The 27,583-nt window shown below is 42.9% G+C and overlaps 1 protein-coding gene and 1 pseudogene across 8 annotated transcripts in view; both read left to right on the top strand.

Moving 5' to 3' along the window:
• EXTL3 (exostosin like glycosyltransferase 3) overlaps positions 1-27,583 on the top strand; it is a 162,981-nt gene that overhangs the window by 80,020 nt on the left and 55,378 nt on the right. For 4 of the 8 annotated variants that reach the window (XM_075556457.1, XM_075556453.1, XM_075556458.1 and 1 more), the window contains exon 1: positions 13,422-13,577. The exons of the other annotated variants lie outside the window; for them this stretch is intronic. The gene's annotated coding sequence lies outside the window, so the exon portion shown is untranslated. Of the gene's footprint in view, positions 1-13,421; positions 13,578-27,583 lie in introns of those variants that run through there. 8 annotated transcript variants of the gene reach the window in all.
• On the top strand, positions 375-811 carry LOC142454377 (large ribosomal subunit protein eL32-like; annotated as a pseudogene).

Below are 27,583 nucleotides of genomic sequence, written 5' to 3'. Positions count from 1 at the left end.
GTTTCCCCAAAACACACGTGTGTGTGTGTGTGTGTGTGTGCATGCTCCGACTTTAAAATGCCTTGGAGGCGGTACAAATGAAGAGCATTGAAATGGCAAGTGTTTTGTAAATGCTAGACTGGCAGTTTTCAGACTTTTGGATTTAAGGGACCAGTAAAATTTTAAAAGCAGGGATAGGCTACCAAAATAATTATGTTTCAATAGTTTGTCAAGTAAGAAAGATAAAACACTTTCATCTAAAATCACCACAATTTAATAAAATGGCATTTTAACATCAAAAAGGGGAAGGAATGTACCGTAGTCACAGAATAAAGGAAAATTCTTCAAATTGAATAAATTGAACTTTATTAAACACGCATCAACTTGAACCATCTCCCACCGGCATCATGGCTGCCCTCAGACCCTTGGTGAAGCCTAAAATTGTAAAAAAAAAAAATTTAAAAAAAGAGGACCAAGCAGTTCATCCGGCACCAGTCCTACGGTTATGTCAAGATTAAGCGCAACTGGCGCAAGCCCAGAGGCATTGACAAGAGGGTTCAGAGAAGATTCCAGGGCCAGATCTTGATGTCCAACATTGGTTATGGTGGCAACAAGACAACCAAGCACGTGCTTGCCCAGTGGCTTCCGCAGGTTCCTGGTCCACACCGTCAAGGAGCTGGAAGTGCTGCTGATGTGCAACAAGTCTTACTGCGCACAGATCGCTCATAACCTTTCCTCCAAGAATCGCAAAGCCATCGTAGAAAGAGCAGCTCAGCTGGCCATGAGAGTCACTGATCCCAACGCCAGGCTACGCAGCAAAGAAAATGAGTAGATGGCCCATCTGTGAGTTTTATTTGTGCTAAATAAAACCATAAATGAAAAAAATAATGCATTAACTTCTGTTTTCCTTTTTATGATCTGTGGCCAATGAAAACTTCATTGTATCTTGGGCATACAAACTGCCGTGTGGAATCCACTGAGATAGACTATGAAAGCTCCACTGACTTTAGAAATGAGTATGAGAATCGTGTAGCCTCACATACATACGCCCCAAGCCCAAGCCCACTGCCATTGAGTCAACCCTGCCTCATAGCAACCCTATAGGACAGGGTCGAGCTGCCCCATGGGGTTTCTTAGGCGGTAATCTTCAGGGAAGAAGCCCTTGGTTGAGCTCTTGGCTGCTAACTGGAAGGTTGGTGACTAGAACCCACTAGCTGCTCCACGGGGAAAAGATGTGACAGTCTGCTTCCTGAAAGGTTCAACCTGGGAAACCCAGTGGGACAGTTCTACCCAGGGTTTAAAGGTTGCTAAGAGTTCGAATCAGCTTCGTGGCAATGATCTTGGCTTTGTTCTTTCCAGTCCTTCCAGCAGTAGACTGCCGCATCTGTTGCCTGTGGACTAGCTGGTGGGTTTGAACCGTAGCCCTTTTAATAAGAAGCTGGAATTTAACCAGTGTGCCACCAGGGCTACGGGAAACACGTAATAGCCCATTCAAAATATGAGGAAAAAGAACTTAAATGGCAGTTTTATAAAAATATGACCATGAGTTGAGAGGAAGCCACAAAGTAGGCAACTAGTTAATTGATCATTTTGTGTCATTTTGGGGGGCTATGAATTTGTATTTATACAAATATTTAGATATCTTTATTAACTAAATATGAAATAAAAGAAAAATATGGAACATTATGATACACCATATGTATATGTATGAGGTTAAAATATGCAAATATTAAAATGGTAATGGTTTTCCTATCTGGTTTATCTATTTCACATTTGCTTAATATATTTTAAAAATTATTTGCATAATTTGTGTCAAGAATTAATATTCTTTATAATCTTCTTTATTTTACGCCTATTCTTCACTTATCCATTATCTCTTCTTTGGCCATTTTCATTTGTGACAATGGTAAAAAAAAGCACTATTTGACTATTTTGGGCATTGACTATGTATGTATGTGTGTGTGTCAGTCAGCATGCCACCATGCAAGGTTGGAGTAAAGCTGGTGCCAACTTGGTTAGCCCTTGATTCTCAGTGGTTTGGCAGATGTATAAGAATGAAGTTTGGCAGATATGTAATGATGTAATTTAGAGTTGTATAATGATGTAGTCATTTTCCATTTGTGATCTGTTACAGTCATCTTCCTTTTTTGTGTAAAGCTTATTATTGCATAACCACCTGGTCATTAGATATTCTCACCATGTTGATTAACATACATATCGAAGACATACCTGCTATAATTGTGGCTCTTTTTTACATGAAAATGAAATATCTGGCACATTAGAGATGAACTTTGGATTTTCCCTTTTCTTGCCTGTAGAATTAATAGACTTGTAGCAATGTAGTTGCTTTTCATTGGTCCTGATTTTTTTCCTCTGGTATATTATTTGCTATACCAGAGGCTTGGATTAGTGGAGGAGTCAATGATTATTTTGTTCTGGGATTGATTAAATCATGTTAGAATCTTGCTCTGATCATTTAGGGAGATAATGAACTTTGATCAATATTTAAGAAAATAGGAAAATCTTTTCTTTAATAAATTCTTATTGTAAACATTCATGAATTGACTTAAAACCTACACAGATTTTTTTTCTCCTTCTGAAAATCCTATAGATAGACACAACTGTGTGTGTGTTTCCAATACCTAAAATCCAAATGTTATTAACAAGCTATGCAGTTTTAGAAATTTTTAGCATCATTACTTTTGGAAATTGCTCTTTCAATTTTGAGTTTTACAGCAAAAATTATTAACTGTACAGTTAATTGATGTTCTTTCAGATAATCTATGCTATTTTTCCAATTTTCAGTTGGAATGTTTACTTAAAAAGGAGCTGATATTTTGAGTCTGTGGATAACGTTTTTGGAGTAAGGGAAATTCTGGAGTCATAGAGCTGCATACAAATGTGATAATAACACTTGGTCATCGATGCTATGCCTAATTTTATTTCTCTCTTCTGGTTAGAGCTCTCATTACACCAAGTTCTCCGAACAATCAGACCATGCATGTTGGGTCAAAAGCCATTTTTCCTATGTGCTGGCAGAGGGTCAATATTAGGTGTCTTTATGCTTGCTTAGGGAAGATATACATGAGTTTATGGAGCTTCTAGGAGCAAGCTTAGACAAAAATTTAATAGCATTTTAATATCTACTGTTTGTCAAACATGACTGCCCATGCAAAGCTGTACCAGCACGGTAGGCATAGAACCACAAACTCTTGGGCTGAAGGGCCCTGCAAGGGAGAAGAAACCTTACAGATAGCTACATTGTGTTGTGTTTGGGGGGGAAAATAACCTAATTTGAATCTTAACTAGTTATTTCAGGTTAGGTGTCTCCTGTAGATAAAATTTTAGATCAGGTTAAGCTTCCTGATAGGAAACTATTGCAAAATTCATTGGTCACAAGACAAGGCAAGGTAGTGATCACTGTGACATTGAGTAATGATCAACAGGTACTTTAAGAAATATTTATTATGGAGAAATACATAAAACAGTCTCCATTTCAACCATTTTATGTGTACAGTTTGTAGTATTAATTACACCGCTTTGTTGTGCATGATTTCTACTCTCCATTTCTAAATTTTGTTAGTCCCCCTTAAAAGAAACTCAGCTTAAGCAATACCTTTCAACATCCCCCTCTTACCTTTTCCTGGCAACCACTAATAAACTGCGGTCTGTATGCATTTGCCTGTTCTATATATTTCATCTAATTAAGCTAATGCAATGTCTGACTAATTCACTCAGCATAATGTTTTCAAGGTTCACCCCGTCTTACTATGTATCAGAATGCCATTTCTCTTTATGTGTGAATAATAATCAGTTGTGTGTATATATATGTATATATGTTATTATGTATAAACACATACCGTGTGTGTGTATATATATATATTTCACCTTTTATTTTTTCCATATATCTATTGCCGGACCCTAGGTTGTTTCCACCTTTTGATTCTGATGAATACTGGTCATTAACATTGGTGTACAAGTATTTGCATTCCTTGGGGTATTGTCATGGAATGAATTTTATCTCCTCCCAATTATGTGTCAACTTGGCTGAGCCATGATTCTCAGTGGTTTGGCAGTTACATAATGGCGTGATTTGGCAGTTTTGTATGATGTGATCACCCTCATAATGTGGTCTGATGTGACTAACCAATCAGCTGTAAGGGGAGTGTCCTTGGATTATGGCCTGCATCACCTTCTATCTTATGAGAGATAAAAGGAGAGAGAAATGAGCAGGGAGAGAGGGATCTGAGTATTGCCAAGGAAGAAGAGTCTGAAGTGGAGCCTATTGTCCTTTGACCCAAGACCCTGCATGGTGAGCCTACTAGGCCTAGGAGAAGATTGATACCATGACACGTGCACATCTTCAAGGAGAGCCTTGTCCATAGATGTTGAAAGGGTATAAGGACCCTCCTCCAGTGGTGACATAGTGCGAAAGTCTTCCTCTAGAGCTGGTGTCCTGAATTCAGACGTCTAGCTTTCTACACTGGGAAAGGACAGATGTTTGTATTAAAGCCACGCACTTGTGATATTTCTGTTATGGTTGTTGTGCTGGTTAGGTGCCGTTGAGTCTGTTCCAACTCATAGTGACCTTGTGTACAACAGATCAAAACACCACATGGTCCTACTCCATCCTCACAATTGTTCTGTTTGAGCCCACTGTTGCAGCTGCTGTGTCAATCCACCCCATTGAGGGCCTGCTTTCTCGCTGCCCTTCCACTTTACCAAGGATTGTGTCCTTTGCCAGGGACTGGTCTCTCACATTCATGTTCAAAGTATCTGAGAGTAGTCTCGTTATCCTTGCTTCTAAGGATCATTCTGGCTGTATTTCTTCTAAGACAGATCTATTTGTTCTTCTGACAGTCCTTGGTACTTTCAGTTTTCTTTGCCAGCAGTCTAGTTCAAATTTTTCTTTTCATTGATTTTATTTGCATTGATGAAATTCTTTGAAATTCCAAAATTTTTCTTTAGTCTTCCTTATTTAATGTTCAACTTTCACATGCATATGAGGCAATTGAAAATACCATGGCTTAGTACTAGATAAGTAAGGCAAGATACACTAGGAATGGAAATGTTGGTCACCTGGTAATTCTATATTTAACTATTTGAAAAACCAACAGACTATTCCACAATGGCTAGACTATTTTACACAGTGCCACCAGCAGTGGATAAGGGTTCAGAGTTCTCCACAACCTTGCCAGCACTTGCTATTTTCCACGTTTTCTGATAATAGCCAAACTAATGAGGGTAAGATGGGCTATCATTGTGATTTTGATTCACATTTCCCCAAGGAGCCCTGGTAGTATAGTGGATTATGCATTGCAGTGTTAACCTTAAAGTCAGCAGTTTGAAACCACCAGTTGCTCTTCAGGAGAAAGATGAGGCTGTCTGTTCCAGTAAAGGTTTTCAGCTTCAGAAATTCACAGGGGCCATTCTACTCTGTCCTATAAGGGTGCTATGAATCAGAATAATCTCAATAACAGTGAGTTTGACTTGTTTGAGTTCTGGAGGAGCCTTGGTGGTGCTGTGAGGTAAGTGTCAGACTGATAATCACAAGTTCAAATCCAGCAGCCACTACAGAGGAAAAAGACGAGTGAAGCCTGCCCCCCTGAAAGCCTTGCAGCCTTGGACACTGTAGGATTGCTATGAGTCAGAGAAGTGTCTTAGTCCTTACACTTAGGTCTTTGAGTTATTTTTCTGCAGGCACTTTTGGACAATGTATTGTTTGGGAGCTCTTGTTAACCTGTGTTCTTTCCGCAAATGACTGGTGGACCACTCAAACAACCAACCTTTAATACATCAAAAAATAGCAACTTTCAAAAGGAACATCAAAGCCAGGACTCTGAGAGGAAGCCATTTAGGAGGGAAAGGAATGCTATTCATGGGCTTTCGAAGATGACCTTTTGTCTTTTTTGGCACTGATAGACCAAAGGGAAGAGCAACCTTGGAGCCCCAATCTAGAAATTGTCATGCGTTGTTCTAATTATAAACCACAAAATCGCTCAATCACTTATATATAGAAAAGATCTTGAATATTCGATGTCAGCACTTTCTTTAAAATCAAAGCATTTCAGAGAAACAAGTTCTTATCTGACTTAAACTCACCGATAATTACTGAATCATGCCTCGTGAAGGTTGTTGGGGGTCACCAGTGATTGATCGAGAAGCCTTGCTGGGTGGATTGTGGATCTGGCAGCCATCATCATAGAAAGTGACCGCTGGCGCCTCCGTCCCTAGTCCCTAACATTTCAAATAAGTCCTGTCATCAAATTCTTCTTGTATAGGATGAAACCCCCTCCCCTGGACAGTAAACACTTTGGGAAACATGAATAATCAGTGGGGCTCTTTAAGAAAGCATTTTGCTGAAATCTGTAAAATAAACAATTTTATGATATAAGAACACGGTCCTGTTCAGTGTTATTTGTCACACTGTAGACATTTTATATTTCTCTAACATCTGTAACCCAAGCCATAATTTTCATCCATAATTTAATGTATAACCCAAACCATTACCTTAATTTACTTGTGAAAGGATTAAATACCTCTTATGAACTTTTCTACATAGCGAATCTTTTATATAATTTCTACAGTTGGGCTTGTTTAATAGAATCAAATGCTTTAGTTTATGCACCTGCTGCTGTGGAGTCTGTTCTGACTCTTAGCCACACTGCAGGATGGCGTGGAACTGCTCCCGGGGGGTTATGAGGCTGTAAATCGTTCTTGGTGCAGACAACCTCATCTTTCTCCCTCAGAGCAGCTGGTGGGTCTGAAAGCTGACCTTTCAGTTAGCGGCCCGTGCTTAGGCCGCTGTGCCATCAGGGCCCATGAAATCACTACTAAAACATAATCTGCATGACCATTTTCAGCTTCTCTCTTGCAGCTTTTCCATGTTTGTTGATAATAGCCAACCTAGTGAGGGTAGGTTGGTCTGTCAGTGTGGCTTTCGTTTGCGTGTTCCTAAGGCAGGAGCTTTGGGAGTATGGTGGCTTATACATGGTAGCCTGGTTGTTAGAGGCTCCAAAACTTATTGACCCTACCACCCCTTTCCAGAGACAGAATTACTCAGCGCCCAGAATTACCCAGCGCCCGGCTGGCAACTAAAGCCTTGTGTGTGGTAGTCCATAATCCAGGCTAAAGTGTAGATTTCTGCCTCAGTGGGAGGGTATCACCTACTTGGGGAAACACTGCTGTAGAACGAGGTGGATTGAATCTAAATGGCACTATCACTGCACTGACCAAGGACAAGATTTGGGCAATGTGCTTAGCCTCTCTGGACTAAACGGTTCTCGTTTGTGAAATAGAAACGAGGATGTTATTTATAGTGTAGATCTGTTAAAAGGAACAAATGAGGTAATAGATTCAAAGTATGTCGAGCAATGTCTGGTGCATAATGAGTACAAATTGTCTTAAGGGAAGACTACTGTAGCTTTAGTCAGGTAAGTTTGGGTGTAAGCTGTGCTAGGTTTTATGACACCTTGGGTGGGCTGCGATTCTCTCGTGATCTAATCTAATAGAGTGTAGTCGACGTCATGATGGAATCTTCTGGGAGGCAGCCAAGCAGTGGTGCGGAGAATAGGTAGAGTGCCACCTCCTGGATCTCGCCACAGCCTTGAGACAAATGAGGGAGGCTTGTTCGGAGTGTGGCCTACCCAGTATAGACTGACTTCACTTCTGCTGGACCTGGCTCCCAGTATATCACCTGTCAATCCTAGGAACTATCAGCTGGCTGCAGACCTTGGATTCGTTCAGCACTACATCCACTAGCCTGTGGTCTTCCTGTTGTATCTTCATCAGCCCTGGCCGGTAAATGAATCAGAAGCCTCTAACTGACATCTGACCCATCGACTGAGCCAGATTGAATTTAGCCACTTCTACAACCACGTGAGCCATTTCTTGAGATAAATCTCTCACATAGACATATATACACAAACATACAAGCATCACTTTAAAAAATTAAATAATATTTTATTGGCATATCTTACTCATTCCAATATAACTCTTCTCTTCCCAAACAGTTCTGCTGTTCAGTCCCATCAGGTGGCGTTAGGCAGTCATCAATGCTCTCACCTCCCCTCTCCCCTCCCTTTCCCACTCACTTCCCATACCTCAGGGAACCCTTACTCCTGTCAGTGTCTCTGAGGGGTCTCTCTCTTGACTGTACAAATGAACATACGCAAATCTAACATAATTAATGAGGCATAGCACGTAAGAGTTTTAATAGTAAGGGGAGGAAATCTTAAAGAACTAGAGCACAGTTATGTGGTTCATCCATGCCACACCGCACCCTGGTTGTGTCCTCCGTTCCGACAAGCATCACTAGTTCTGCTTCTCTGGAGAACCCAGTCTAACACACAAGGGATGTAAATCTAATCAAGTTGGCTTAAATTAGAGAGCTTTTTTAGACGAAGGCTACACAAGTGACCTCCTAGACACACAATGACTGCTGCTCCCGTGGATACCAGCCATGCAAAGTCAGCACCAGCTGACACTTCTCCATCTCTCCATCTCTCATGGGTCCATTTGCTTCTCTCTGTGTCGATTCTGTGATCCTCACTTTTCTGCAAACCAGTTTTCTTGGCTTACCATTGTGCAATATGTCCAGAAAGCTCCGCCCACCGGTGCCACTCCTCCAATCTATGCAACTTATTAGCTCCAGCAAGCATCATCGCCTGAGTCAGTTTCACACTGACTTACTTCAAGCATTCAGTCTGCTGGAACTGAGGGGATGGGGTTGCATGGTAAGTACAGTGGGGTAGTTAGATGGTGAGGGTAGTGTTGGCAATAATTGGGAATGCTAAGATAATCAAGATGAAAATATTCAAGGATGATCAAAGGCTCTTTGATTAACCATTGTGGAACTATGAGTTGAGCATTGGACTGCTACCCACAAAGTTGTCAGTTCAAGCTCATCATGGTTTCTGTGGGAAAGATGAAGCTGCCTACTCCCATAAAGATTTAGAGTCTTGGGAACCCTGTCGAAGTTTGCTATGAGTTGGAATCAACTCAGTGGCTGTGGGATTTAAAAAAAAATCTACCTACTTTTATTGAATTATACATCTATGAAAGGGCACAAACACTCCTTAAAGGTAAACTTTTTTCACATTTTTTATAAACAGAATCATACACTATTTGAAGGAACTTTGAAACGTTGGTGGAGAAATTCTACTAGTTTTAGTTTCAGTTTTCCACCAGCGTTTTGAAACCCCTCGTTTTTTGGGGGGGGGTCTCGTTTCATGAGGTTCATCAGCATTGGTGACCATAGTGTAGTGCGTTCATTCTCATTGCTGACGAGTGTTCCATGTATGGATCCACCATACTTGTTCTCGTCTACCATTGATGGGCATTTGGATGACGATCACCTTTCCGTCTTTTCCCAATGGTGCTGCTGAGAGCTTTTGGTGAACTGGTACACGTTGCTGCTGATGACATTTACCACAAGGGGACTCTGGATAAAGCTCTCTAAACATGACCACCGTTAAGTAACAATGCAAAACTATTTTAGATTAAGTTCCAGATGCGAAGAAGAGAGAAGTAAGTACTGTAAAGCATTCTGAGATGCCAGTGAAGATGGGTTTGTGTGGCTTGTTTCTGGGGGTAGAGCAGTTGTGAGTGGGCTTGTATTTTCTGAGCCCCAAATTGAGGTATTACCACCACAGTCCAAGGAGGAGTAATGAACATTTAAACCAGGAAAGTAGGCATGAAAGTAGGCAGAGGAGGGATAGCAGAGATACTACAAATAAAGGTTTTGGAGCCTTGGATGAGTGTGTTGTGGGATCTATTGTTTATGGTCCTGGTGACACAATTAGGTTGGCCTAGTCAAACCTCTTGGTGTGACTTAATGATTTCCAAACATTGGCTTTAGAGTTTGAAATCTATGCTTTGTCCCCCACTCTGTCATCCTTTGGCACCTTACATATGTAGCTTTTTAATGTGTTAGCTCCCTCAACCGTAAGTTCACCCTGCCAGGCTAGGATTAAAATCAGACAATACATATAAAAAGTGTTTTGGTTATCTAGTGCTGCTGTAACAGAAATACCACAAGAGGGTGGCTTTAATAAACAGAAGTTTATTTTTCTCATCAGTTAGGTGACTAGAAGTACATATTTATAAAATACGTAGTAGTAGGATGCTGATGACGTGTGGATGTCCAGAGCAGAATTGGAAACAGGGAGAAGCAAGAGACCGAGTACAAGCTCGCAGCATTCAAAGGAGCAGGCGACCAGTGGCAACCATGCCTCCTGTGAAGGCAAGTATGTGTCCAAGTGTGGACTACCTTTTTCCTTCCTAAAGCTTGGCCATCATTAAAGTTGAATACATTGGTTGTGGTCATGGTTGCACAACTCTTCTTGATATTATCAAACTATTGAATCGTATGATATGCAGATTGTGTGCCAGTAAAACAGTTAAAAATATTCAAATACTTTGACCTTGGCGAATACGATGTGTTGAGTTGTGGGAGAACAGCCTCCACAACCGAATGCATCCTGTGTTAGTCCAGGCAGACTAGAGAAACAAATTCATAAGCATGAATGTGTGTGTAAGAGTTTGATGTAAAGAGTAATTGTACATTAAAAAAACATCCCAGCCCAGTCCAGATCAAGTCCATAGTCTGATATGTGCGATACCAATCTATAAAGTCCTTTTCAGACTCAGGAAACACATGCAATGATACTGAATGCAGGAAGATCACAGGCCAGTGAGTGGGAAGTCTTGTGGATCCAGTGGCATTGTCAGCATCTTAGCGCTGGCAGGGGCATCCATGGGGCTCCTCCAGCTCAGAGCACCAGTGTAGTTCCACGTGTCTTGTCAGTATAATGTCTCCAAGGGAGTGAGCTGAGAGAAAGGATGTTTCCCACCTCCAAGGAGGAAATACCAGAGTTTCCAGAATACTCAGAAGGCTATGCCCACACAGAGACCTCATTGGCTATGACCTGATTGACAGGCTAGACCCCTACACTTTCACTCTTAATCCTCTCAAATTGACAATTATATAACGACCACAGATTCTAAGGGGGTGGTTGTGTAATTGAAGGGTAAATTAAAGAAACATCAGACAAGGCATGAAAGGGTGCACCTTCGCCGATGGCAGGAACAATAGAGAGAGCTAATGTATTTTCTAGCTGCTTATATAATCTCAGGCATGCAAGCCACATCATACACATGTAGCAGGAAGGGACTGTGTTAGAGGCAAATACATACAGGAAGGGGATATGCCAGGGGTACGAAGATGGGCGGTTTTTAGAGTTCAAGTGGTGGTTTAACGGTGGGGTGGCTGTCCCTGAGCTCTTCTCCCGGGGAGCAATCTATGATTTTTACCATAAGGGAGTGGGCTGTATTTAGGGAAGGGTGGTCTGATCTGCTCTTTATGGCAGACAACCTTCAAGCAGTTAATCTTCAAGGGTATAGTAGCAACCATGTGCTTCCAAGCAGCATCTTAAAATTGGCATTATTACAGGGGACTTGTGGGGAATAACTTTTAGTTATGAGAATGTAACTGGGATTCATCTCCAACTCACAAACGTGAAGGGCTCCCTCCACCAGAGTCTGCTTCCTTAAATATGAGCTTAGAGAATTTGTCCGCATATACTCTCTTCATGGTTCTCAGTTCCCACATTGGCCTATTCAGGTGCATAAGAAGACATTTAGTCCAGGTCTTCCAGGTGGCAGGTATCTGCATGTCCTCTCCTGTGAGTGTGGAAACCAACACCTGGTAATTTTTACCATGCCGTTGTCTGTGTGTCTCCTCCCACACAGCTAGTCTGCTGCCAGCTGCCACAGAACTTTGGCGGTAAGCCATGTAGATGACCTGGAAAAAAGGAAAGAAAAGAAAACAATACAATTTTAGGCTACTCCTGAAACTTGGGGGATAGTCTGTCCATATTTGTTTACTAGAATGATTTAAACAATTTGTATCACTCTGTTTCTCCTCAATACATTGAGGAGAATGAAAACAGGGTACTTTCTGAAAGTGGTTGAGTTTTGCAAGTTTCTATTTGTTTATAGTAATCAAAGGGAAAGGAGAGGGAACAAATGCCCAGAGAGCAGAGTAAGATGTCAGGAAAGAGAAGAGGAGGAGGAGGAGGAGAAGCAAGAAGAGAAGGAGCCTAATTGGATGTGAAGAGTGAGCTCTCTGGAAAGCAGGTTGCTAGGCATTCCTTTATTTATTTTTTCTTTTAATTTAGGTTTGCAAACGGAATCCTTAGCCTGAACTGTCCCTGGTGGGAAACTAATCAGTCTTCAGCGTTTTTCTCAGCCCTGCAGTTTACACTTTATGCCTGGGTTCCCCTAAGAAGAGTGTGTGGTGGGATAGGCCAGCTGCGGAGCCTTGTCTCTGGGGATGAGTTTGGCTAAAGGTACCAGACCACCCAAGCTCTGGAATAAGAGCAGGCCCTAGCTTTGGCAGCTCCAGCTACCAGACAGCCTAGTATGTTTGGGCTCCCGAGCTAGGAAAACTTGGATTAGAAGCCTTGCATTTTGAGGATTAAAAAGTTAAAAAAAAAAACTATACATAGAAGCAACTTGAATTTTAGCTCACCACTGCAGTTATAGCTGCTTAACTAATGGGTTTTAACTCATTTCTGAGTTACACTAGTGAACAGGTGTTTGTCAGGATTGTTTGAGTACCCCCCCACCCCATCCCATCACCTGTTTCAATTATCCGAAGGCTTGCCTGATTGCAAGTATGGAAGTAAACAGTATTTACATGTTTGCTTGTTTGACGGTGTGTGTGTAGAATATGTGCAATTTTCTAGTTCACAGGGGCCGGTTCAATTTAAAACGGGGATCCTTTCTCCCCTCCCGGGGCCCTTAGTTTTGGTTGCTCACTGCACACGACTGAATTAACCTGGCTAACAAACCTGTTGTTAAAATCTCAGTTTTTCATAAACATCAGGGCCCCCCAGCTGGTCTTTGATAGTCATGAAAGTGTTTTATAAAAACTGGAGACCGCTGGTGGAGATTGGTCACCCTGTTTAGAACGAGCTCTTCGTCGGGCACAGATTGAATTTTAGAATCGAGGGGGGCTGACTTGAGTTTCACGGGGCCGGTTTTAAAGTGCCCGTGACATTGTTGGAGCGTCAGAGGCTCAGGAGTTTTAACTACTTCCAGAGCTCCCGGGAACATTTTCTTCGCCCCGTGTAGATATGTCTTTTGTGCTTTTGAAAGGCTGAGCTGGCATCTACAGACCGTGGGCTTGCAATCTCAGAAAGCTGCCGGCGCGTCCGTTCTCCCCCTGGCCCGCCTCCCCTGCCGTGGCAGCGCCCGCGCCGGCACCCGGAGCGGTGCTCTTCCCGCAACCCGCGGCAAGGGGGCCCGCCGCTCCCGGAGCCGCTCCTTCCAGAGCCTCGTCCCTTCGGGCGCCTTTCCGGAAAATCCCGAGCGCCTCCTGCGCGTTCCCGACCGCGCGAACGCCTGGGTTCGGCTATTTCCGGCCCGGCGCACTTCGGCAAGTTCCGCCGTCGCTCGTCGGAAATGGCTGCCTGCCGGCAGGGGGAGCGGAGGACTCGGCGCGGCCTGGAAAGCAGGCGGCAGGCGGCGAGAGCGGCTTTTGGGAACCCGAGTTTCGCGCTGGCGGCGGCGGCTCTTTCGTGAGCTGGAAGCCGGTAGGACTCCTGGCGGCGGCGGGAGCCCCGAGGACTGGGGGGCGGCGGCCTGGGCTCCCGCTGCGGCCCGGAAGGGCTCGTGGTACGCCTCCCGGGGCTTCGCCCGAGGGCTGGGCGCCGGGCGGGCTAGAGCGGGTCGGGCGGACGGGGCTCCGTGGGAGCCGGGTGGAAGCGGCTGCCCCGGGGCAGCGGGAGGCGGGCCGCCTCGGAGTAGGCCTTCCTAAACGTCTGGTGGGCCTGGGCAGAGGGCCACGGGGGAGTTGGCCACTAGCTTTGAGGGGTTAACGGGTCTCTTTGTAGCTATAAACACGGCCTCCCCACCCCCACCCGTACCCCCTACCCCCCCATCCCGTAGCCCCAGTTTGGGTTTCCTCAGACACACCTCCACGCCCATTCTTGCTTCGGCTGCCCAGCCCTTCTCCCTCCCCCCCCAAACCCTCCACCCTTCTCCCCCGCGGTGTCTGTCCAGCTGCTGTGTAGAGCATCCTCTGTAGACGAAGGAGCAGCTCCCGACTGCCCCCCATTTTCCCGGCGCACAGGCTCCCCGGCTGCTTTGCGCTGCATTCGCACACCGCCGGCTGCTGCTGGTTATTTTTACTGGGCAAACTGGAGGTCCAGCCGGCTCGCACCTTCTTTCTGGATGAACCCATGGTCAGAACAATCACTTCCTGTCCAGGGGTCCAGGTGCTGCTGTCCACTGGACCTAGGGCTTCGGCGCCCAGGTTCGTGGCGGTGGGCCTAGCCCCGCTTGGAGGCGAGAAGGGCCAAGGGAGTGCGCGACCACCCCACCGCAAGCTGCCCAGTGACCTGCCGCGCTGCGCCCCGGGAGAGCACGCCAACCCACGGCCCTTTGGAGACCAGGCAGGGCTGCAGGGCAGCGAATGGCGTGTTTATCCCTTACCCGCGTTGAGCAGTTGCTCAGTTCCTTTTCACCTAGCTAGGGCTCTCAAAGACTGGAATTTGGTGAACATCCCAAGTCCTCTGTCGATTCTTTCCTTTAAAAAATGATTTCCAGTGGTTTCATGAAGCCCTGTTGGTCTGACTTATTTGAAAAGTAATCGCTCTTGTCTCTCGTCTGTCCCTCCCCGCTTCCTTATGCGATTGACTTAAGCAACTGTATCATTCGTTTTCCCCATTTCTTCCTATTCTTCTTCCAATTTAGGTTGCTTTACTTTTGAAGGCTGGGCTCCCCATCTGATTTGTTGTTTGTTCTGTTTTCTAACTCTTGCTAGCTGTCATGCAGACTGTGCCGTTTTCCTGGATTTTGCTCAGGAGTTCGACTCGCATCCTGGTATGATTACTATAGCTGCAAACAGAGAGCCTGGAATAATAAAGTGTGGGCATTGATAGTCTTGAATGAAGCTAAGCACTCTTAACAACTTACTTAGCTGAGGTACTTTTAAATATTTCATGATGAAAGAAAAGCAGTTTTCTTAAACTGTTACTTTGGATGTTAAAAATACCCTTCCCTGTGGGAATTTCCTGATCTTCTGCCGGGGAACCTGGGGAATCATGAGTATTCATAAGTATGAATGAAACTAGCTTAAATGCCTTCCGAAAGAGAATTACAATTGTGGATCTTCAGAATACCCAAAGCATTATTTAATTAATACCCAAAGATGTGATTGATGGTTTGGAGGGGCAAACCAACCAACAAAGAAAACAAAAACAAAGATAAACATTGCCCTGCACTGTTTGCTTTTCTAAGGGAAAAAAAATTATTGAATGTTCATATGGATCAGGCCTCAAAGTTTTAATCTATACTTTAAAAAACTTTATGGACACAGACAAAAATATGTTAGGGGCACAGTTAACCTGAGAAGTGGATTTCTAGACTAGAGAAGAAAGGAAGGTTTGGAGGATGGTTTGACCGTTGGAAGAATGTAGGGGGGACTAAATAAGGAGGTGCTCTTTCAGGGCACACTAGGCATTAGTGTGAAAAGTCAGTGAAGGGTAGTGTGGGGCTGTGGCGGTGGAAGTTGTGTGTCGGGTTCCTAGCAGGTATGGAATTGCTAACTCTTTTGGAGAAAGTTGGAGTTATTATCTGTTGTAGTGTCAGTTAGTCAGAGAAAAGCTGAGATCTCACTAAACCAGTAGGAAATGTTTGATAATTCCGAGCTTCCCCAAAACAAAAACAAAGCAATAAACTGTTTTTTCCCTTAATCACTTCAGAGTGAGGCCAGAGAGAAAGCCAACGACTTTTCATGGAATCGTAAACAGCCTGCCAGTGTCTGCTGGAGAATAGATTTTGCACAGAAAATTTGTTACCTCAATGCAACTACTTCTCTTTTAAAACATGTAATGATAGGGCAGCTAGAATGAGTAAGAAGGAAAATTGAGTTTTCATGAGTTTGTGGAGTTTTGAGGGTCAGAGGTAGACTTCCTGAAGCACTGGGCTTTTCCCAGACTCACACTCCTCTCCAGTTTTCAGTGTTTCAGAGCTCTTTGGTGATGGTACTAGGTGGAAGAGAAGTGGACTTGAAACTATATGTATATGTAAAATCTTGAACAGATAAGAGGAATGTGGTGACTTTGTTTAGTAACATATTTACTGGTCCTACACTTAACGTATATACTGGAGTATAAGCCTACCTGAATATAAGCCGAGGCACCTAATTTTACCACAAAAACTGCATTAAAATTGTGCTGAAAAACTCGGCTTATACACGAGTATATACAGGTATGTCTAACGTATAGTGTAAGATATCATTCCCATGTACTAAAGATCCCATTACAATCTCAGGGATTTTAATAACTACATCCCATGGGATGGAGCCGTAGGAAGAGGAATGATTCAACCTACCTGAGATTTGTGGTTTTTTGTAATCTAAGATCTGGGCATGTAGATGTTTCAAAGGACCAGATGGTAAACAGTTCCGGCTTTGACTACGTAGCTCTGTCATTGTGGCATAAAAGCAAGTGTAGACAATATGTGATCGAATGAGCCAGGCTGTGTTCCAGTGGGTCTTAACAAACACAGGCAGTGGGCTGTCGTTTGCTAGCGCTTGCTGTCGAGTGTCTCACACACACACACACACACACACGCACGCACGCACTGTTGCTAGGCCCTCTCGGAATCAGCAAACCTGTGCACAGCAGATCAAAACTGCCATACACACAAGTGTTATCCTTTGAGTCAGTCCATTGTTGCAGCCGCTGTATCAGTCCATCTTGTTGAAAAGGGTTTTCCACTTTTTCTCTGACCTTCTACCCTTATTATTTTTATATACTTCTGTTTGATTTGATCTCATTTTAAATTCAGGAGGAGCCCTGGTGGGGTAGTGGGCTGCTAACTGCAAGGTTAGCAGTTTAAAGCCACCTGGGCCCGCCTCTGGTCGGAAAGAGTTAAGAGCCTGGGAAGCTCACAGGGGCACTTCTACTTAGTCTGATAAGGGTCACTCACATTGAGAATTGACTGGATAGCAGTGAGGGGTTTTTTTTTGTTTTGTTTTGTTTTGAGTATCTTTTAGACTGGGTCAGGAGTATTAATGATTAACATCCTGGATGTTTGTTTTATTGACTTCCTTCACTTACATTGTTACTTTAACTGTCTTTTGATACTTCCTTTTTAACATTCCTTCAATAAATATTTCAGGAGTCTGAGGGAGGCATACAGAAATTCATTAGATTGGGAATATGTCCTTACTGAGATAAGACATGCGTAAATATATTATGGCAGTGGTTTACAGTATCTTCAATTGCTATCATATTTTGCCATTATACAGTGCTTTCTTTTTTTATCAAGTAGATTTTGATCTTTATAGTAACATAGAGATAGGAGACTAAAAGTTACAATGTTTCTTTTTGGTGGGGAGGGGAGGTCGGAAAGAAAACTAAGGCTTAGGGAGGTTATGGTGTTTGAGCAAGATCTCAGGTTGTAAGTGCTAGAACTCTTGAGCCAGTCTGTAAGATTTACCTGCCCTGCGCAATGGAAAGAAACCCTGGTGGTGCTGTGCTCCAGGCAGTGGCTATTAACTGCAAGGTCGGCTAGTTAAACCTGCAAGCTGCTGCAAGGGAGGAAGATGCGACTGTTAGCTATGGTAAAGATTTAGTTTTGGAAACTCAAAGGAGCAGTTCCACTCTGTCCTGGATGGTCACTATGAGGCAGAATTGACTGGATGGTAGTGGGTTTGCCCTAATTAAAAGTCTATAGAGTTGTAAAGCTCCCCTGGCAACCCATTAAAAATTGTAGACTTTGAGGTTGTAGTTTGCCCCCTTAAGGCTGTCACCATTTAGGGCCATCGGGAACAAGTCTGTTCCTAGTCTCCGTGACAGTTCCGTTATTTGAAGGTAGACAGCATAGTTTCCCAAGTCATAAGTTGCAAACTGGTGTGCATGAATCACATAAGGCCAGGATTACATTAGCTTGTCCATCTTTACACAAAACCTACATTGGTAGTCAACTTTTAGAAATGGAGAAATTTTACATTAGACTCTCTCTTGGGAAATAATTGAAGGATTGGCAACGAAGAACTCATATCTCTGATGGTACTAATCCTCTTTAGATGCTAAATTGACTCTCACTTTAGCTGTAGTCTCGAATTGCTCATTTATGTCATCTGCAGGGCCTCTGAAGACCTTGAGAAGGGACTCCCTTTCCTAGGCCTTCTGTTCCATCAAACTGTCAAAGCACACTCATTGCCATTGAGTCCACTCTGACCCGGTGACCCCAAGGGCAGAATAAAATTGCCTTTTAGGATTTCCAAGGCAGCCAATCTTTATGGGGGACGGTGGGTTTGAACTGCTGACCTTGTGGTTTAGCAGCCCAATTCGTAACCCACTGCTGCCCCACAGGCTAAATATTTTTAATTTATTCAGATGTTTCCCGCCTGACATTTTCAAATCTACTCCCAACTGCTTCTGTAGTTTCTCAAAAGTGCCACTTGCTATGGAATATAATATATATTATTAGGGAAATAGGTTACCACAAGTCAGGATCGTAAACATAGCAGTGCCTTCTCTTAGCCAGCAACCAAGCCTTTCTCCGTGGTCCTCAACCTCTCAGCCATGATGTGCCCTGGCTTCTAAACCTGTGGGCCAGCAAGCCTGCCTGCCACTCCACCTCACTGTCTCTGGTCTTAGGAACAAAGCTCCTCTACTCTGGGCTTGGTTCCTCTGCACTGTTCCATGTCTCTGCTGTGGCCTCTGCTCTCAGTGTAGTATGGATTTTGGAAGAACATGTTTCATTGGAGACTCTTCTTCCTTGGCCATCTCGGAACTCTCATGCTACTTCTGAGATAGAGATTTTATAAGAAGATGTGGTTTCAGCCAGCCATATCTTCAAGGAGTCAAAGGGAGTTGACCTGGTTCATTCTCTGATAAGGTGGGAGACTCAGAATAAGGTCTACCAATAAACCTGTCCATTAGCACAGCAGAAAAAATCCAAACCAGACTCCCTGTCATCAAGTTGAGGCTGACTCATAGCAATCCTCTAGGAGAGGATAGAACTGCCCTGTGAGTATCTGGGTCTATGACCCAGTATCTGGGAGTAGGAAGTCCTGCCTTTCTCATGCTGAGTGGCAGGTGGTTTGGAACTGGGACTTTACGGATCCGCAGCCCAATGCATAACCACTACACCACCAGGGCCCCTGCACAGCAGGGAACCCCCTCCAAGATGGGATTGCAGCCACGGGCATAAAGGCTAGAATTTACAGTATGTTACAAAAAGGATTGTAGACAGAAGAGCCATGATAAGAAATTTCACTTCACCAGTGTTGCCTTAAAGAAAAAGATTAAGCTTGGAGGTGAAATCTTAGAGGTCTTACGTCTTGCTGTCTTGAATTGATGTGTTTAAATCCATCCCTCTCCCCCAAACAAAACAAGGCAACAGTAAGCCAAAACAAAAGCAAGTGTGTATATACTTACTATGTGAAAGAATATGTGTTTGCGTCTAAGTGTCTAGAAGCTTAAAGAATCGTTGAGGGTTGAGGTTATCTAGTCTAAAACTTTGGTGTACACCTTAAAAAAGCAAGTGCTTTTGAATAAAGGAAAAAGGTGTGGAGTTAGAGGACCTGATGACTCAGAAAGATGGCTGCGAGTGATAAAGGGAGGGGAAAATGTGAGTCTCCAGTTGAATCCACCCTCGAAGGTGTGGGTTGGTGTCCTCTTCCTAATTTATGTATGGCCCAGCAAACTTTAACTTGGGTTTCTCTGTATCATAGTGCGTTGGGCTGCAAACCAAAAGATCAGCAGTTCAAAACCAGCTGTTTTCTACTCCTGTTAAGAGTTACAGTCTCCGCAACCCACAGGGGCAGAAGCTTACTGTGAATGAGTTGGAATCAAGTCTATTTCAGTGAGTTTGCTTTTTTGGTTTAGGCGCCCTGGGGGCACTGTTGGATTGGACTGCTAACTACAAGGTCTTTGTTTCAAAACCCACCAGCCACTCCCCAGGAGAAAACTGAAGCTGTCTGCTCCCATAAAATTTCCAGCCTTGAAGACAAAGCAGTGCATAGGCAAATGCAGTGAAGAAAGCTGATGGTGCCCAGTTGTCAAAATATGTAGAATCTGGGGTCCCATGGGCTGGAAGATAAACAAGGGGCCATCTAACCGAGAAACAACAAAGCCCACATAGAAAATGCACACCAGCCTGTGCGATGACAAGTTGTTGAAGGGATCAGGTATCAGGCATCAAAGACAAAAAAAAGTTATAGCATTGTGAATGAGGGGGAGTACAGAGTGGGGACCCAGGGTCCTTCTGGGGGAAATTGGACATCCCTTGCAGAAGGGCTGTGGGGAGGTGACGAGCCAGTCAGAGTGCTTTGTAGCAATGATGAAACATACAATTTTCCTCTAGTTCTTAAATGCTTCCCCCCCCCCACTATCATGATCCCAATTCTACCTTACATATCCTATTGGACCGGAAGATGTACACTGGCACAGATAGGAACTGGAACTACAGGGAATCCAGGACAGATGAACCCCTCAGGATCAGTGGTGAGAGTGGTGATATCGGGAGTGTGGAGGGAAGGTAAGGGAGAAAGGGGGAACAGATTACAAGGTCTACATATAACCTCCTCCCTGAAGGACGGACAGCGGAGAACTGGGTGAGGGAGACGTCAGATGGTGTAAGATATGATAAAATAATAATTATAAATTATCAAAGTGAAGGGGGAAGTGAGTGGAGAGGGAGGGGGAAAATGAGCTGATACCAAGGGCTCAAGTAGAAAGCAGGTGTTTTGAGTGATGATGGCAACATATGGACGAATGTGCTGGACACAAATGATGTATGTACGGATTGTGAAAAGAGTTGTATGTGCCCCCTAATAAAATGATTATATATATATATATATATATATATATATATAAAAGATTTCGAGCCTTGTAAACCTTTTGTAGGGTAGCTGTGACTGGAAATGGCTTGTTGGCAGTGGGGTTAGTCTTGACGGGTTGGAAACTGATGAGGAACTCTGCTAGAGCAGTGGTGACGTGCTTGCACGAAAGTCTTCGGTCGGAACCCACCAGGTGCTCTGTGTGACAATCGTTCTGTAAAGAGTTACACTCTAGGAAATCTCTGGGGCAGTGGCTGCTAGTTTGGAATTGCTGACCTGTGGTTAGCAGCTCGTGGTGTAACCCACTATGCCACCATGGCGCCTGTATACCACCACAACATAAAATACAAGCCATGTTTTCTTGACTAAATAAAACTTAGAGAAGTTAATTTACACTTAAGGTACTTGCGGAAGGTGATTGTTGTAGGAAGATACTTTAGCAAAGTTTGTATGAAGACCTTATTAAAAAAACGGGTTCTATTCTCTTCTTCCCCAACTTCCACATCAATGATTTCTATAAATAATATACTCACTAACAGGAGATATGGATAGAGAAATGTATAGTTCACCTACACTTCACCTACAAGTTAGAAATACCATTGTTGGTGCTTTTGCGCCTCGTATTTATTCAGAAATATGTAAGCATACATTGGAAACATTTTGCATCGTACAGATTATATGATTTCAGGTATGTCTTCCACTTAATATATTGTAAACATGTTTCTATTTTTAAATTATTGAGAAGCTTACCAAAAGAATATGGTGGTCTTCATTAATGACATGGATTTCTGATACGTTATATTTAACCTTGCTCTAATTCTTAAAATTTATTTACTGAAGGAAGTGTGATGTGGAGGTGGCATCTGAGCCCCTCTGACCACACAAGGAGGGAGGTGGAGAACCAGTGTCAGCTGCCCGAGGCTGATTCCTGTTCTGCTGAGACTGATGAGCTCCAGCCTCCAGCCTCCCTCTCCTTTCTGACACCACTGTTCCCTCCACAGCATTTTCTACTTCTCAGTTGGCTCTGATAATTCATTGCAGTGGCCCCACAGAACTCACAGCACATAGGATTATGCCCTCGGTACAGATGCTGAGGATACAGTCATTGGAACGGGACAACTCTTTTCAGCATGCCCGCAGGCATGCTTTAGTTTTGTAGCCACATGATCCCATTTGGCAAAGCTCTTCCGTTGCTGCCGATTAATGCTTAGGGGGCATGCTGCTCTGCCATCAGCTGCAGCCCTAGACACTCCGCTCTAGCTGCCCCCCACTGCACAAACCAGCCTCCTTCCCGAAGGCACTCGACTGAACTTCTTCCATGGGCTGGGAGGTCCATTGCTTTCTCATGCTCTGGCTCCTGGTTCTGCTGCTGTTGCTCCTCTCAGGTCACAGCTGTCTCCTGGATCAAGAAGGTTCAATGTGTAGGACTCTGAGGGTCCAAAGATGTGCCCACTCCTGGCTCTTTTCACTCGCTGATATTGAGATCCCTGTGGAAAAGACTTACTGTAGTTTATACCCAGCGGGATGGCAATCATGATGAAACCTGTTAATCATCACAGGTGAATCCTATCAGTATCTTCCCCCACCTTCTCCCACCTGCACTCATCAGGACATAGTCATTTGGTGGGAGTTACAAAGACTGGCTGGAAGAGCTATATTAAATAGCTCAGGACTATATTTGCATACAAATGTCAATGTTAACATGTTAGTTTGTTATGGATTTTAATTTATTTTCATATATGTAGCTATTGGTGTTATAAAATTGCTGTGCTGACACCATCTCTGATCACTTACAATACATTCTTCAATTCCTTTGGGTCGATTTTGATTTATTGCAGCCCTGTAAGACAGTACAAGTGTCTTCTGTCGTTTTACCAAGCTTCAAGTCTTTATGGGAATAGAAAGCCTCATCCTTCTCCTGCCAAGCAGCTGGTAGGTTCGAACTGCAGACCTTGCAGGTAGCAGCCCGGTATAACTTACCACCCACCAAATTACTAAGTCAAAGATTGTTGTTGTTAGGCGCCATTGAGTCTCTCTGACTCATCGCGCCCCTTTGCACAACAGATTGAAACCCCGCTCTGCCTGTGCCATCCTCTTAATTGTTCTTATATTTGAGCCCATTGTTGCAACCACTGTGACTTTCCGTCTCCTGGATGGGCTTCCTCTTTTTGCCTCATCCTTCATTTTACCGAACATGATGTTCTTTGCCTGGGATTGGCCTTTCCTGACAGCATGTCCAAGATATGTGAGATGAAGTTTCACCGTGCTTGCTTCTAAGGAACACTCTGGCTGTAATTTTTCTAAGACAAGATTTATTCTTTTGGCAGTCAAAGTAAGAACATTTTGAAGACGTTAATTGCAAATGGTCAAATAATTTTTCAGTTTACCTTCCTAGTAGCAAGAGAGAAGAGTAATTGCCACACTGTACTCTTGTACACATAGTGTAGCTAATTACTGCAATTTATTAAATTATAGCCTTTTTAATATTTCACTGTGAACATTCTTAAAGTTTATTCTTTTTTTCTCCTTCATGATCCTTAAGACTAATTTCTGGAAACGGAATGGCAAGATAAAAAAAGAAAGAAGCCATTTTAGGACTTAGTAATTTATTACTTAATGCCAAATTATAATCCAGAAATACCATATTCCTTTTCACTCCCACCAGTAGAGTATGGAAATTTATCCTCTGCCCTGGTTAATACCAAGTGTGCAAGTAGTATTTTTTGCTTTTTTGTGTGCTTGTTTATAGGTGGAAAATTACTTTGATTGCTAAGACTAAACATTTAACTCTTTATCAAATGAATACCTCTTTGGGTAACTTACTGTTTTTATCCTTTGACCATTTTTGGTATTGCTGTTAACCCAAATATCTGCCCACCAACCCCCAGTCTTTTAATTGAATCTAAGCTTTCAAAAAATTTTTAAAACGAGCAAAAAAATGCATGGGGGCCTTTGATTCTTATATAGTCAAATCGATTGAACTGTGATCTATAGGTCCTGCTTTTGCTTGGATGTTAAATAGTGCTTGTACTGAAGGAGAAATTATATTCATGTTTTTAGTTTCTTTTTATGGTTTCAGCGATTGCAGTTAACTCTGAAGTCCATCTGGGATTTGTTTTTTATTTTGGTTTATTATGTAGAAATCAGTCTTATTTTTTTCCAATTGTCACATTGTTTATTAAAACCTAATGTGGTGTACTTCATTTTTACAATGACTAGCAGGATCATTGCCAGCATTTTCTTAATTATTAAAAGTAATATACTTATTGTAAAGAAAATTAATACAAAATCAGTCTTCTAAAAAAATCTGTCTTCTCAACAAAGCCCACATGGAAGTAGCACACCAACCTGTGTGATCATGCAGGGCAGAGGGGACCAGGTTTCAAACAACAAAGATGGGAAAAAATCACATCACCGTGAATGAGGGGAGTGCGTCATGGGGACCCAACGCCCATCTGTAGACAGCTGGACATGCCTTGCAAAAGGGTAGTGGGGAGGAGTTGAGTCACTCAGGGTTCAGTGTAGCAACAATGAAACTCAAAACCTTCCTCTAGTTCTTGAACGCTTCCTCCCCCCCAATTATCATGATCCCAATTTTACCTTGCGGACCTGGTTAGACCAGAGGATGCACAGCGGTGCATTAGGGATCTGGAAACATAGGGAATCTAGGACGGATGAATCCCTCAGGACCAGCGGTGAGAGTGGCGACACTGGGAGGGAAGGGGGTGTAGAATGGGAGAACCGATCTCCGGGATCTACATGTAACCTCTTCTCTGGGGGATGGGCAACAGGAAGGTGGGTGAGGGGAGACGCCGGGCAGTATAAGATAAGATAAAATAATAATTTATAAGTTATTAAGGGTTCATGAGGGAGGGGGTGTGGGGAAGGAAGGGGAGGGAAAAAAGGAAAAGGAGCTGATTCCAGGAACCCAAGTGGAAGGCGAATTTTGAGAATGACGAGTGCAATGAATGTATAAGGGTGCTTTACTCAATTGATGTATGTATGGATTGTGATAAGAGTTGTATGATCCCCAATAAAATGATTTTTTTAAAAAAAATCTGCCTTCTAAGTAAAACAAGAATAAAAAACAAACACCCCAGTATATGGGGTTTTGGGCAGATTGGTCTGAATTTGTATCTCTGATCTGTATATACAGATATATTTGCTGTATTGCTTTCAACACATTACCTAGCCCTCAGTGACTGACAACTCCTTATCTGTAACATCACAATAATACTATCTATCTGTATGGAAGGGGCTCTGATGGTAGAGTGGGTTCAGTGTTGGGCTGCTAACTATAAGATTGGTGGTTCAGACCCACTAGCTGCTCTGAGGGAGAATGGTGAGGCTGCTCTGCTCTGTCCATTCTGTTCAAGATCTTTATGGTTCTTGTTTCCTGGTGCTTGGTATGAGTGATTTTTGATTCACACTTGGTCATTTTTATAAGTCTGCCCTATAGGCTCACATGTGACTTTACAGCAGTGTGTTATCCCTTTATGGTTAATGTGAAGAAGGAATGAGATAATATATGTGAAGTGTATCATTCAGAGTACTGTATCTGGCACATTATAAATACAAAACAATAGTAGTTAATAAAAAATAAACAGACTCCTTTCTGTCCATATCGAATGTCTTCTCCTCAAAGATAACCATGTTTAAATGTAAGCCAGCCATTCCCTCAGGCGTGTGTAATGTAACTATACAAATAAAGGTAAATATTGTTATTTACCTTTTTAGTTACTTTTAATTATATTGATTCAGCCATCATCAGAGTGGGGATGGTCATCAGTTTTAGTTAAGGTAGCTTTTTAATTCCTTTCTACCTGTTTTTCAGATTTTTTGTGCTTACATGGCGTGGGTTTCTTTGAGTTTATCCTATTATTTATTGACTGATTTTTCATCCCGCCTTCTTCTGCTTCTAGGACTCAGATGATACTTTTGCAACTGCTTTGTTAAGGTTTTACATGCCTCTGAGGCCGGGGTATTTTCACCCCTACTCAGTTTTCTCTTTCTTGCTCAGATACAGTAATTTATCATGGTTGCTCTGAAGTTTTCTGTCATATAATTCTTATGTGTCTGCCATTTTGGTGTTGCCATCTATTGATTATCTTTTGCCTTTCAATTCAAGATCTTTCTGGTTCTTAATATGATAAGTGATTTTTAAAATTCAGACTTGAACATTTTTATATTATATATTAAATAAATATTTAAACCTTTGGTTTCAGCAGCTTTTTTGACTACCCTGCCTGGGTTGCTCCCTGTTAATGCTAAGTGGAAGTGAAGCTCTAAGCTCTCCATTTGGCCTCTGTTGACCCCTGAGTTGGGGTCCCTTTTTACTCATTAACAGGAATAGAGTTCTAGCTTCCACACGATCTTGGCCAACATTAGGGTTGGGTGGTGGCCTTAAATACAAAACACCAGTAAAGGATGCATATTTAAAGGCCTGAGCCGTCAGTAAAGGATAGGTAGGTAAGGTAAAGCAAACAAACAAACAAACCAACAAACAAAAATCTGTCCCAGCGTACATGGAGATATCTCTTTAGGCTTAGATTTTGTTATTGTAAGGTGCCATCAAGTTAGTTCCAACTTATAATAATCCCATGTACAACAAAACAAAACATTGCCTGGCCCTGTGCCATTCCTATAATTGGTACGTTTGAGCCCATCGCTGAGCCAGTGTCACTCCATCTTATTGAGGGTCATCTTTTTGCTGCCCATTACTTTACCATGGCTTTCTTCCGGGACCAGTCTCTGCTGATAATGTGTCCAAAGTGTTTGCGATGATGCCTTGCCATCCTTGCCTGTAAGGAGTGTTCTGACTGTGCTTCTGATACAGATATGGTTGTTCTTTGGACAGTCCTTGGTACTTTGGTTATTCTTCTCCAGCAGCATGATTCAACTGCCTCCAATTTCCTTTGGTCTTCCTTACTCACTTTCTTTCACAAATGCTTGGGTGGGGGAGGGCAACTTTGTTCTCAGAGTAACAACCTTGCTTTTCAGCACTTTAAAGAGGTCTTCTGCAGCAGATTTACCTAGTGCAGTGTGTCCTCTGATCTCTTGACTTTGACTTCCAAAGTGTTAATTATGGATCCAAGCAAGACAAAATCATTGACAATCTAAATTTTTTCTACATTTACCATGAGGTGTTACCTATTGGTCCATTTCTGAGGAGTTTGGTCTTCTTTACATTGAGTCATAAGCCACGCTGAAGTCTGCAGTAGTTGATCTTCAGTAAATGCTTCAAGTCCTTACTTTTACAAGCAAGGTTTGTGTATTTCAGGTTGTTAACAAACCCTCCTCCAATTCTGATGCCAGATTCTTCTTCTGATTATTTGCTTCTCTGATTATTTGCTCAGCAAAAGATTGGATAAATAGGGTGAGAAGATACAACTCTGATGCATAACTTTACAGATTTAAAACCATGCAGCATTTCCTTGTTCTGTTTGCACAACTGCCTCTTGATACATGTACAGATTCTGCATGTGCACAACCAAGTGTTCTAGAATTCCCGCTCCTCTCAAGGCAATCCATAGACTGTTCTGGTCCTTGTAGTCGTATATCTTTGCATGGTCAATAGAACACGTAAACATCTTTCTGGTGTCTCTGCTTTTTAGTCAAGATCCATCTGACATCAACAATGACGTTGCTTGATCCACGTCTTTTTCTGAATCTGGCCTGCACCTGAGGAGCTCCCTGTCAATGTACTGCTGCAACCATTGTTGACTGAACTGCAGCAGA

Source organism: Tenrec ecaudatus, chromosome 8 (assembly GCF_050624435.1).
Source record: "Tenrec ecaudatus isolate mTenEca1 chromosome 8, mTenEca1.hap1, whole genome shotgun sequence".
Classification (NCBI taxonomy): Eukaryota; Metazoa; Chordata; class Mammalia; order Afrosoricida; family Tenrecidae; genus Tenrec; species Tenrec ecaudatus.
The sequence above is the reverse complement of the archived record's forward strand: the minus strand, read 5'-3'. Positions and strand labels throughout refer to the sequence as shown.